The sequence below is a fragment of the Aphidius gifuensis genome, linkage group LG2 (assembly GCF_014905175.1).
Source record: "Aphidius gifuensis isolate YNYX2018 linkage group LG2, ASM1490517v1, whole genome shotgun sequence".
Lineage (NCBI taxonomy): Eukaryota > Metazoa > Arthropoda > Insecta > Hymenoptera > Braconidae > Aphidius > Aphidius gifuensis.
In genome coordinates this window covers 22,710,115-22,722,346 of record NC_057789.1, presented here as the reverse complement: position 1 = coordinate 22,722,346, position 12,232 = coordinate 22,710,115, and positions in this window count along the sequence as shown.

Below are 12,232 nucleotides of genomic sequence, written 5' to 3'. Positions count from 1 at the left end.
GTCAACTAAAACAATTGCACTATGGAAATAAAACTGACAAATTTGCTCGTGAGATATGAAACTTGTGTTGTTTAAAATCCTTTTATATACACCATGTGTCCTTTCAATTTACGGAAATGTCTACACAATAGATCTCGTTAAATATCATCTATGTTATTTACCACATAAAATTGATTTTTTTAATAATTAACATCCCATACAATATAAGGACACAAAGAGCAAGTGATAAAGTGAAAATGTCTATGTACTCTATATTCAATTAAAATTTATTGAACAAGCTCTAAATATTGATGTTGATAATTTAAATAAATGTCAATATGGCACTCTAGACGTATATTTCTAAATATAAATTTGACCTGGCTACCAGCTAGTCTAAAATCAAGTGAAGGAATGAGTAATTAATTGTCATTTTACAATCGTCTAAAGAATAAATGAACAGTGACACTAGAACCACTGGTTATGGTGGAAATTTTTTACAATATTATCAGCATCAATAGACATCTTTATGTATAGTTAAATTGCTTTTACATTTCATTGTTTTATATATTTATAATAATTATTGATACAAGTGATCGTTAACATTTTATCGACAAAAGGTAAAATACTGAAAACCTTTTTTTGACAAGTGATCCTGAAGTAAGAAGACACACGTGATTAAGAATACGTTCGTGCTTTATTAGGTTACAAAACAATCTAAATTCATCAATTGCAATTTAAAATAAACAACCACAATTTCCAAAAAAATGAAAAAAAAAAACACTACATAAAAAATTGCTCTACAGAAAAGAAAGAAAAAAAAAATTGATTTAGAAACAAAAATGAAAAAAAAAAATATATATACTATCAGGGCACGTCAATAAAGGTTCGTACAGCTCTAGAAAATTGGGTTGAAATAAAATCGATAAGTTTATACAGTACAATGAATTGAGTATTTCTTGGGTAACTGTAATGACCTGTACTCTTTCAACTGATCAAAAAATTTTTTTATTTTTCTATTTTCAATTTTTCTTGTTATATTTTCTTTTATGTATTTGTTTTATTTGTTTTTTGTTTTTTTATTATTATTATTTCTGGATTTTTAATATTCAGGATGTTTTGAATTTTTTTAGGTGTATTTCGTTAAGGTAAATCGCAATCAGCAGGGCGTAAATTCTCGACTTGGTCGGGCGAAAAAATTTTCCTACAACCCATAGTAAGTTATATGCATGGATTGTAGGAGAATTTTTTCGTCCGATCACGTCGAGAATTGACCCCCTGATGATATGTATTAATCGAAGAAGAATAACAAAAAGTCTTGACTACATTTTATATCAGCATCGTTGTAACGCTTATCATTTATATAATTCCAATCTACATTTTTTCTATCTGTTAGATGATGACAAAACAGAGTAATACACAGAGAAAAAAAAACGACAAATATTGTTGAGAAAACAGGACAAAAATTGTCGTTAAAAATAGAGGCAATTAAACTCTATAATATTTGTTCTATGGTAGTACAGTTTTTAGTTCAAATGCATGAATAATAATTACCGTGCTGTTTAACAAAATTTGTCATGCTCAAACAAATTAATAGACATACAACAAAATTTGTTATGCTAAACCAAAAATGTTGAACATACAACAATTTTTGTATTTATTTAATAATTTTTATTATTCCACATAACAAAATTCTAAAACCATATTAAATTTTTTTTAAAATTTGAATAAATTTTCATTATGATAATTAAAAGAAGAATAAAACAATTAAGAACAAATTAATTCAAATTAATGCTTTGATTTATTTTCATATTTATAATATTAAAGATTAAAATAAAAAATCTCTGCATTAAAATGACAGATGCAGGTTATGTTTGTCATTTTCATACTTTATTGTTGATGTGATTTGTTAAATATCAAGTTTGGTTATTTATCTAGATTGCTCACAAATATTTTAGTTTATAATTCAATGATTAAAATGTTATTAGAACTTGACATCTTGGGATTAATTAATTTATTTTTAAAACGTCAGTCACACCAAAGCTGATATCTCAACTTAGGCTGACTTAGAAAATTCCACACAATGCCATGTAGATATACCGAGGCACACGAACAAGACCGAGTCTTACCGATAACACCCGAAAATCAAATTGTTGTGCAGCACGGTAATATTTGCCTTGAAACTGGACAATATTTATTGAGCAGCCGAACGAATATTATTAAAACAACACAACAAATATTATTGATGGTAAAAATTTTGTGCAGCTAAATAAAAATTTGTTCAACGATTTAATAAAATTTGTTGTAGCACAACAAATTTTGTTTAACGATAGAACAATTTTTGTTGCAGCACAACAAAAAGCGACAGGATAGGATTTCGCCTCTAGTTTGTTGTGCTCTCACAACAATTTTTGTGGTTTTTTTTCCTCAATATATTGAGACTTTAATAAATTTATAGGAGTTTTTAAATAACGGATTTAAATTGCGCATTAATTTTTATATCAAAATTAATGTAGATAAAGATTTCAAAAGAAACCATTACGATAAATAAAACATCCGTGCCCTGGTAGAATTCTGTCCATTTTCGTGAGATTGAATCTCGTGACTAGCTATTTGTACTAGCCAAAAAATGTATACAGTTTCGATGGATAATAACTGGCCATGGTGAAAATAAAATTTAAGGAATTTGGTTGTAAAAGTTTGAATATTACACGGCAAAAAATTTTTAGCTGCAGTCACGAGGCGTTTGGATAGTTAAAAAAGGATAGTTGATTTAATAATCAAGCCCGATATATTAAAAAGACAATCGGTTAGTTATTCCAGCCGACTGGATAGCTAGCGTGGCTAACCAACTCGTCAGATTCGACATAATCTCAATGTCAACAGCTGTTGTGTTCATAACCTCTCTTTTTTGACAGATCCACCAAATTATTATTAACAATGACTAAAATAATCCATATAGTTATTAAAAATTTAGCATAAGATTTTGTATTCAAGTTGGCGTTTATTTGGTGCATCAAATTTAGTATAAAATTAATTAGATAATAATTTTAAAAATTAGTAAATGTACATTAATATATTGTTTGTACTTCGTATGTCTATATACTTATAGTTATGCATATACGCAATCCTAAATAGCTACTACAGCGATACCAGCTTGTCAGGCTTTGGATAGCTGTGGTAGCTATCCAAAGTGTAGCTAATGTAACGAGTAGGCACGCTGTTTTCACAAGAATAGTAACCTGTCAAATGTGGATTGCCAAAATAACAATCCTCTGCTAACTATCCAAAGGTTAGTTAGCCGTGGATAGGAGAGACAGCTATCCAGCTCGTTGCTGCAGCTAAAAATTTTTTTCCGTGTAATAAAAATTCAAATAGTAATAAAACCGCTTGTTACACATTCTACGTAATTATTGAAGGATTAAGCAAGAAGTAAGCTTCCCAAAACGCCAAAGACCGCTTTAGCCAACCTGTAATCCTGTTAAGAATATAATTTTTTTTTTTAATTTCAGGCGAAAATTTAAAATTATTAGGTGAACATAAAGTAGAGGAAGTAAGCTTTCCAAAACAGCAAATACCTCTACAGTCATTCTCCTGTTAGGATTTAGTTTTTTTTCAAATTTGAAGCGATAATTCAAAATTATTAGGGGAACAAGAAGTAAAGGAAGTATAAGCTTTCCAAAAAATGAAAAATCAAATACCTCTCTGGTCATCCTGTTATCCTGTGAAGAATTTAATTTTTTTTCTTTGAATTTAAGGCAAAAATTTAAAATCATTAGGGGGAATATAAAGTAAAAGAAGATTTAAAACTGAGAATAGTGTTAGATTTATTAGATTTATTAGATTTATTTATTTTTATTAGATTTATTAGATTTATTAGATATATTTACACAGTAGTATTAAATATATGGATTAATTTGAAATAATCTTCCATCTCCACTCTACTTTGCCCACTCTACCAATTATATAAAAAAAAAAAAATGTGACTGCAAACATAATAACAATATTAAATTAATATTTCTTTTTCATTCAAAGTCCATGTAAAAAAAAAATTGTAAACAAGTTTAACATACTTGTATTATAAACATTAAAACTGTGTTTTAAGTTTTGAGTTTTTTGTTTTGCCTTTTTCGGGTTTGATTTTTTTTTTCTTGGTCAACTTCAAATAAAAGGTTATTTTTTTCAGCATCATGTTGAAAATTGTTGAGAAGTTAAACTACAAAATTCACTGATTTTTAAAATTTTATATTATGAAAACTGTATATAGATATAAAAGAAAACTTGTACAACTGTATTCATCAAAAAGTATATAATTTAAGTCGTAAAGTTGAATAAAATGAGAGAGTTATAGAGGCGAAAAATTTTCATGAGACAAGTAGTAAGAGAAAACATATACATTGACTTTGTTCATGTTGAGTTTGAGGATCTGGCAAGAATGCATCAGAGTTTCTCTTGCTGAGATTTAATACTTGTAACATGAACACCCAAGTTTGACAATTATTTTAATACTAGATGAAATGCTTTTGTACATAGTCTTTGAATAATGACACATTTACTTTAAATTTTACAATTCTCAATTTCAAAAGTTGATAATATTTTTACATATTAATTTCTACGTAATTATTTAATTTTATAAAACTAATAAATAAATGAAATAATAATAATAATAATAATGTTTTCATTATCTTCAAATGTAAAATACAAATTTTTAAAAAATATTTTCAAAGTTGTAAATACACAAGTGATATAACTTAAAGAAGTTTCTTTAGAATACTTAAAATTTCACCAACAAATTTGAGTGAATCAAATCTTTCGAAAGAAAAAATATATAAAAAGAAAACAAAATAAAAAAAAAGTTAGAAAATATACGAAAGACTTGGTAAAAAAAGTCACATTTTATATACAAGTTTATACTTGTAAATGTAATATCAAAAAAATGACAACATAACTTGAAATGATTTATAAAAAAATTTATATAAAAATGAAAAAAAAAAAAGTACAAAACTTAAAACTTTTTATTTTTACAACAACCAGTTATACTAGAAGTGTTAAATTCACTACACTTTCCGTAATGAAGAAGAGACTTTATTTTAAATTTTATAGTCTTATTTTTTAAAGAATTTTGTTGGTTCTTTACAATGAATATTTATTTTTATTACTATAATTAGTCTTGACTCAATATCATAAATGACAACTACATTATTTATCCGTTGGATAAATAAGATTTACATTTGATAGATTTGATAAATTTATTTTTGTATAAATTTATATTTATCAATTCATCCCTCGTGAAAAAAAAACACTCCATCATAAATTCACCATGATTACTCATCAAGTGACTCCATAATAACTTGATGACGACGTCATGGTGAATTAAGGATGAATTTATTTAAAATGAATATAATGATAGAACAAAAATTTTTGAACATTATTTGAAATAACATATCGAGTCATAGTAGAATATTTTGGAGAAAGAAAAATAAAATGCTATTTTTAATAATGTTTAGATGCTGGCTGCCAGTTCTTTTTTTATTTTTTTGATCCAATCTTGGCTATTACTGAGTTGGTTGTTTAGGTGTTGGTTGTGTTGGTGTTGTATTTTTTAATGTGTTGTTGGTTATGTTGGCGTATGTTGGATTTGTACTGAACAGAAAAATTAAGTAAAAAAAGTCGATTTTTTTGATATATTTATCCTGATAGTATTCTGGTCAGACTCTTATCAGGATTATCTATTCAGAATACTTTAAGGTTCCCTGTTTGTTTCCTGAACTGGAAAACTGAGTAAAAAAGTCAATTTATTTGATATATTTATCCTGATAGTATTCTGATTAGAATCTGATCAGGATTCCCTATTTAGAATACGTTAAGGTTTCCTGTTCCTTTTCTGAACAGGATTGAATAAGGTCACCTGACTTAAGGAAATCTTCAGGTATCCTGACCAGGTTCGAGCCAGAAATGAGTCAAGTTTCCTGAATAAAGAAATCTGATCCGTTTCTGATCATCTGATCAAATAGGGCATCCTGAAAATTTTTCCACTCGGGAAAGAGTACATTTTTTTTTGCACGGGAGATGATTAAATTAATTAGTTATTGTACAGTACACTGGGAAAATTTTTGGTTAAAAATAAATGGAATTGTTCTTAATTTTAGAATAAAACTTCTTGGCAAAAAATAGTTTAAAATAAAAAAAAAATTATTTAATTTAAATAAAAAATGGTTTATTTAAAGAAATAAAAAATTCTTGTTTTGAATAATAAATTGTTTATAATATTCAGATAGAGTCTTGTACTCTTGTTAAAAACGATAAATGGTTCGCGTCAAGAAAAAACTTCTAGACGTAATCCCCACTACTCCTCGACAGAACGGGGATCGAGCTAAGGTCCTTAGGGGCAGGAAGCGAGCGTGTTATCCGATTGACCGTGAGATCGAATGTAGAATCCGAATTTTAATTCTGTCACATAGAGAACTTTGAAATTAGTAGTCAAAATCCTAAATTACTCCCCTTTCCTCTTTTTACTATAATATGTTGAACTGTATGCTGTCCGCATCAAGCTGGAGTTTTAAATAATCTAATCAATACTATAAGTTCACCCCTTTAACAATGTACTGCTGACTCATCATGTCACTCGAAGCCGGAATAGATGCAATAAATGAATACATAAGAACAATAATCAAAATAATAACAACAATTGTTCATATACATGAATCTATTAATATCACACAACTGATTTATAATAATAATCAAATAAGTGCAAAATAATCGGAAAATACTAAACATCGATTTATAAAAAAAAAATAACTGGCTCAATCCAATTTTAAATAAAGAAAATAAATAAATAAAATTTTAAATAAATGTTCTCCGCTTTAGGCTGGAATTTTTTTCTAAATACAAAATTAAATAAACAAATTGAATAATATCACCGTCGGAAAAGTCTAAATAAATAAAATACGATAGGTTTTTTAAGTAGGCGATATATATCGCTACAGCCCCCTCCGAGACTTGACGACGATGAACTTTCCCTGGTGAACTGAGAAACAATAGGCTAGAATAAAGCCGCGGCCCCCTGATGGTAGGCTGCTCCTGGTCGTGTACTTCGGATCGTAGGCTTTCCTGAAACAAAAACTACACAAGGATAGGGAAGAATGACCTGGACAGATTTATGAAAGTAACGAAATTTATTTAAATATCATCAATCAACAGCTGAGGTAGTTAATACAATGTTTGTACTCTCTTTTTGTTTTTTTTGTTAATACTGGGGCTTGACCACCAAACAATATAAATTTAATCTTTTTATCACCTGCCGGGGATTGACTTCCAAGCATAAGTCTCACATATATTATTACAATTTTTTTATCACATGCCGGAGATCAACCTCGAGGCATAAGTATTTCCTTTTCAATTTAATAATATCTGAACCTGCAGTTCGGATCCATACATGGTAGGTGTTCGTAGTACTTAGACAATATGGATCTCGCCAGTATGGATCACTGTCATAGCGTGGTTCAGACCAAGCACAGATGCCTCTGATGGTGTCTTTGGAGCCAGTCTGGTGGGTGGTCTACTAGATCTTGGCAAAATTGCATGGTTACCCAATTGTGGCAATTTCTTTGGTGAACTCGGTAGAGTTTTAGATACTTCAGCGTAAGTGGGTTTAACTTCAAACTTGCGCTGAACTGGGGGTACGACCCCTCTGGCTAGATCTCCGACTGTTCCGAATGTTAAATCAATTCTTTCCAAAGGAATTGAGACTATAAATGGTTCTTGTCTAAGAGGTTTTACCTCACGATTAACCGACTTTGCTACCACTGTGGTAGGAGTTTTAGCCACAGTCTCATCAAGCACATCAGCTTCGTGGAAGTTTTTCGAAAACTTGAAGCATTCAAGATCGGCCATTTCGAAACTCGAGTTATTCTCGGTTTAGCCCTTCCAGGAAGCTGAGTAAAGGCTTTTGTTGTGCCGTTAACGTCAAACGACAGTCTTGACAATGGGAGATTTGGTCGAGAGTCTGTTTTTATTTTAGTCTCGGTCGAATCAGAGCTGCGGAGGCTTGCCTCCAAATCAGAATCAGCACCTGGTGTGCAGTCGAGGGTATCCTCAACTAAAACTGATGCTTTTGGTGTAGCTTGTGTTTCGTCGAATGACTCAGCTGACTTTACTGGAGATGGCTCCATTAGCTGAAGAGCCTTGCAAGGTAATAATGGACTTACTTGATGTAAAGCCTCCTCCGATACGATGGACAGCAAGTCGATCTCGGTTGCAAGAAAAGCTGACTCATTCTCTGCTACCTCTAATGGATCTGAGGTGGCGACAAACTCAAAACTTTGATCTGAGTCTTCCGAGACGGTTTGTACACGTTCAAGTAGCTGTTGGCAGACTTTTGAAATCAATGAGATCAGCTCAGGGTTTTTTATGAAGATTTTCTCCAACCCTGCACGATGGGATTTCAACACGTCCACTAATACGAGATCTGACTCGAGTTTACTCGTTGGTTCAGGAGCTCCTAATGATAACCTTGAAGACGTTGTTTCGTCCAAACTGCTGTCACTGCTGCTGTAGATAATACTTCGGCTTCTCAGGGGCTTGGACAGCACCTTTAAATCTTTTCTTGCACTCAGGATAGTCCCCCGCGTGAGCGAGGAGTCACTTACGGTCTTCCTACTGGACCGTAATTATTATCCGTTGGTGAAGATGGTCTCCAATTCGCGTAATACTCAGCACGCGGCGGGTTGATAGCACTACGACTTGAGCAACGACCGGAACGATAGGGCTTGTAACCTGAGTAGACGGATCAACTGTTAACGGCATTCTCTTGTCTTGGTCACGATGCTTTTCACGCAGGATCTCCCGACCAATTTAAGGGCCTCGAATTCGCCTATGAAATCAGGTTCTACCTGATCGTCAAATGGCTCACCATCCTCGTATAAAATACGGAGGTTATTCGGATGAGTTGGCCGAGATGAAGCGAAAGTCGGAGAACGTGACGTCGGAAAGGCAAAGCCTGGGCAAAGAGATAACCTCTGGCCTTGGAGGTTTGGGCATTCTGTGAGATTTTCTCTTGATGAATTGCTTCTTCCTCTACGGCTCTCATAGTTGTAAAAGTACCCGCCGGAATCAGACGTTGAAAGAAGGGCAGCAAATTACGAACGGTATAAATTACGCGCTCGCTTTCCGGCCAAGGAAGTGTGGTCCGTTGAAATAAGCCCCGCATACAAGGAATATAACTACGTACTGATTCTTGTGAGCCTTGGGTTCACTTATCGATTTCCTCGTGAAGCGCTCGTTGATAATCATAATCTGAAAAACATGCACGAAAAGATTCTTTTGCGTCAGTCCAAGTCATAAAATCATCAGAATAAGTACACCAAGTTAAACCAGTACCACGTAAACAGAAAGATACAGTTCATTAATGTACGTAAAATGATAGCCTGATGACGAGAATTCGGTTCTGAAATACGTCAATCCTCGACCGATGGGGTGGTTCATGGAAGTTTATTTTCCGGATTGGTTTGCGACCTTCTAAGCTATGCAGATGACTTGTTGATTTAGGAAGTTCTGAACGGGCTGGCCCATTATTTAATTGAACCCAAGAAACTTCCGTAAGTTTAGTTCTACCTAACGAGACAACGGAAGTTTAACCGACTGGTCCTCATAAGACAAAGGTGCTAACGTAGGGTTCAATCCTCCAGAAGCCACATTCGACTCGGCTTCTGCTAACAACGAAGTTAACCCTCGATTGCGATTGAACGGTGCAACTGGGGGCGGCATTTGAACGGCTTCATCATCAGCAAACATATCCCCCAAACCCGCGACTGATGGAATGACGAAACATGAGGGTGACGGATGACGACGGTGACCGCGGGATGCCCCATCAGTATCACCATCATCAACCGAATTAATTAGTGTTGGCATTACGAGACTTTCCGCGTCGCTGGTCGTAACCATCTCCTGCGTCTCAGTGCGAACCACTAATATCGTAGAATATTAATAAACTCGAAGATTTAGCAAGCGCGATATCAATTTCAAATAAAACCCTGGCGGAACACACAAGAGCAATTCATTAGCTATTAAAGAATGATTTCTCGCTTTTACAAGAACAAATCAATAGCTATTACAGAGCAAATTAAAATTAATATTGAAGAACCTCTAATTATGATATAAACTAATAAATAACATGATAAAATAGTGAAATAATTTATTAACAGTTTAAACACATCACTTTTACGTAAATTATCTGTTATTATTGATAATTTATATAATTTAAAAACATAAGGTTAAGAGGTTAGGGACCGAGCTGTCACACAAGCACAAATTACAAGACCACCGATATCAGTGATTTATGAAAACTTACCACAAAAATCAAAAGCAAATCAATAGCAAACCAAGAGCGAATCGAGAACAAAAAAAAAAAATCATGAAAATTAATAAATAAACTTATTGTTATATTATATTTTTTGGTTAAAATGAGTGAAAAATAATAATAAATATGATAAAATGACAAAAACTAATCAACGATCTACGATATTTATTTATTAATTTTCATGATTTTCTTTTGCTCTTGATTCGCTTTTGGTTTGCTATTGAAACGTTTTGGATTTGTTCTTGATTTGCTCTTGATTTGCTACGGATTGGTTACTGCGCAGACTTGGTAAACTTTTTTTTTTTTTTTTTCTATAGGTATATATTTTTTCTTTGGTTAAGATACATTCATAGCTACGTCCAAACAATCAGAATTTTTTAAAATTTATACAGTAGATAGTTGAAATATTAATGCATCGTTTTGTAAAATCAGTTTTTTTGTTATAAACCTTTTTTTTTTTTAATAATTTTTAAAAGTTGACTACTTTTAGAGGGGTTATAAATGGGCTCTTATGGGAGGCTATGTTTAAAATTTCTTTGAACATAACTAAATTACATTTCTACCAATCACTTTTTTTTCAAAAACTAATCAATAATATTAAAAATAATAAGGAATTTTTTAATGTTTGGTTCGCATGGAGTTTTAATGCTGCTTTTTCAGTAATAATTAAAATTATCTGTCAAAAACACGGATTTTACTGATTTTTCAATGAGGAGCTATGATAACTGGGCAATATTGAAATAGCGGGAAAATTTAAACTTGCACAAAAGAAACTCAATTACAAAATAATGGAGCATCATAAATGCATTGATATAAAATTAAGAGTGATAATGAATATTGATATTAACTGGATATAAATAGAAAACTTAATATCAGTGCAAATCAGTGATGCATACTAACAAAAAAAAATTTTTGTGTGCAATATTGAAATGAATAAATATCAGAAGATAATTTTTTTTATTAATATATAATTGGATTTTATTGAAATATATTGCATAAAATCGATAAATAATGAACAAAATAAATGGTTTACGCAAAAAAAATAATCACAAAAAGTTCAAACTTTTGGTTTTTTGGGGTTGGTATGACAAAATCTACAATGTAAAAAGCATAGGATTTTATTTAGGACACGCCCCCAAAATCTAGCTATGAATGTACCTTAAGATGACTAAAAAAATTATAATAAATATGATAAAATGACATAAACTAATCAACAATTCATTTATTAATTTTCATGTTTTTTTTTTTGTTCTTGTTTTGCTCTTGGTTTGCTATTGATTTGCTTTTGATTTTAGTGGTAAGTTTTCATAAATTACTGCTATGGATGGTCTTGTGTTTTGTGTTTGTAATCTGTTTGACAGCTCGCTCCCTAACCTCTTCCCTAGCGAAAATGACGACACTAATCCGACACCAATCCAACAGTCGGTTTGTGCACTGATCTCATACAAAAACGACACAAAACCGACACACGACTATAAGGATTTCTGGGTCATGAAAATGAATAGTCAGAAGCATATTCAAAAAATAAAATATTATGTCTAAAAATTTCTAAATAATATTCTTATAACTTAAGGTGAAACACAAGTATTGTTCTGTTTTACCGGTAAAGTCTGTATGCTTTTACATACAAAAAAAAAAACTATTATTATTATTTTAATTTTTTCCTATATAAAACACATGGGCTTTACCGGTAAAACAGAACAATACTTGTGTTTCACCTTAAGGCACATTAGAATTTTTTTTAAATAATTTTTTTATTGAAAAAACGCAATTCTGTTTGTGTATTAAAAGTGAGGTTATGCTGTCAGAATCATCTGTACACGACTATTATTTCATTTATCTAATCTCAAAATTTCAGAACGTTCTCATTCAATCAAGTTTATTAGCGTTGTACGTTAA